Source organism: Macadamia integrifolia, chromosome 5, assembly GCF_013358625.1.
Source record: "Macadamia integrifolia cultivar HAES 741 chromosome 5, SCU_Mint_v3, whole genome shotgun sequence".
Lineage (NCBI taxonomy): Eukaryota > Viridiplantae > Streptophyta > Magnoliopsida > Proteales > Proteaceae > Macadamia > Macadamia integrifolia.
This window is the reverse complement of record NC_056561.1, coordinates 36,428,751-36,430,754: the sequence shown is the minus strand read 5'-3', so window position 1 is coordinate 36,430,754 and position 2,004 is coordinate 36,428,751.

Sequence of the window (2,004 nt, the reverse complement as noted above, 5' to 3'; positions counted from 1 at the left end):
AAAAAAAAAAAAAATCTTACTAAAAACAAAAGAAAAAATATATTTTTTTTCTTCTAAGGGTAGCCATTTTTTTTTTTTTTTAATTTCTTTTCTTTTCTTCTCTTGGCTACCAAACACACCTTAGTGTTCCAGGGACATATTCTGTTTTCACACTTCATCTGAGTAGATATAGGGAACATGGTTTTAGGAATTAGTATTGGATTTGCTTTGTCGGTATTAGGGTATCAAACTATTGGGGGCATATTGTTTAATCTGGCCTGATGTGGTTGTTACGTATTGGTATTGTTTTAGTTTTTTGGAATGGGTTGATAATCAGATACGGGGAATTAGATCGCTGATAGGGAAACACTTGGCTCCCTTGCCCCATCATGTATGATGTTCTGTCCCATCCTTTTTATAGGTAGAGGTGTATTTTGAATTTAACACTTTTTGTTAATATTTGTTCTTTATCTTATTCTCAAAATGATTTTGATATAGAGGTATAAGTATAAAAAGATTTTAAAATATAAGTTGAAAATGACATATTATCATGTCGTTATTAAAAGGTATAATCGTCATGCATATTTTTGAATGCACATGAGATGACACTATTACCCTTATTGATTGTATGTTTGTTTAAAAAAAAGGTTTACGAAATATTTTACATCTTGAGGAATGTAAATTAGAAAATCCCGTTTCAAATGAATTTTCTTTTATGCCACTCTACTTTCGGGTTCTCTTTTCCTATATTCCACTTTCTTCTCCTAAATTTCTCTTTCTCATCAACCTGTATACAATCATACTATCCTTAATTTTCTAAGCAGTTTTTATGCTAAAATGTTCTTGGCCACAATTCAACATGGAAGCTCTGGATTGGACAATAGTTCTACTACATGTGAGGCTAGTGTGGAAATCCCAACAGTTTTCAAAATTATATTGTCACTTAGTCGATTCTGTTGGTGCTAAAACTTAACATGTGAGTAATGGGTCTTGGAATTTATCAATCCGCAGAATTTCAGCTCCAGTTGCATGATGGAAAAGTCGATCAGAAGAAAATTTCTCTTATTTCTTTCTTATATTCTTGAATTTTATAATTTGAATATTTAGCTTGAACGTAATCCACTGGATTTACTTCATCTCTCTCTCTTTTCTGTGAGACTTTGGTTCCTAATATTATAATTCCAAGTTATTATTTAATTTTTAGAATAGTATCATATTTTCCTAAAAAGGAAGGAACTTGAAGTGAGACGACAGTGGCCCTCTTATCATCTTCTATTTGGTGGACTTGGTAAAACGGCATTCATATAAATAAGAAAGGATTATGATCAATTACTTGGAAGTTGGAACAGTGAACGTAACTTTTGACATCCAACGTTTTAAAGGGGAATAATGATGATAAGGAGAATGGAGAGAGTGGATTAGGTTCACGTACAAGAATGTACGAGAACAACTCTGGTCCGTAGATTTAGAATTAATTTTCTTTCTTTTCATTTAATAGATTCTAAATCCACAGACGAGGGACATACGAGAACATTCTCGTATGTGAACATGATCCATTCACGAGATTAGGAGATTTGTGGTAAACACTGCAAATAATGTGGTCTTTGGTGGGGAAGGGATTTATTAGCATTGTGACAAACTCCCATGTCAATTATTTTCAACATCTCATATCTCCCATATCAATTGAATGGAGACATTGAAAGAGAGCCTCACACTTTGTATATAAGAGGATTTAGAGAATAGATTCATTGCTCGTATGATCACATGATTATATATGTGCGGATCTAATATTTGTACTTTTTCTTCCATAAATACCTATTTTCATCCTTGTAATGACAGAAAATGGGTTCATTTTGAATCTGTGAGTCGCTAATGAACCCACCCCACCTCATTTGTCAATTCTATCCGATCTGATTTTTTTTTTTTACCAGTAGCAAGAGTTTGTTTCAGTTGGATATGACAAGGGATTGTAAAAATTGCTTCAAATACAGTATCAGGAAATACCGCTTGGAACCTTAATATCCA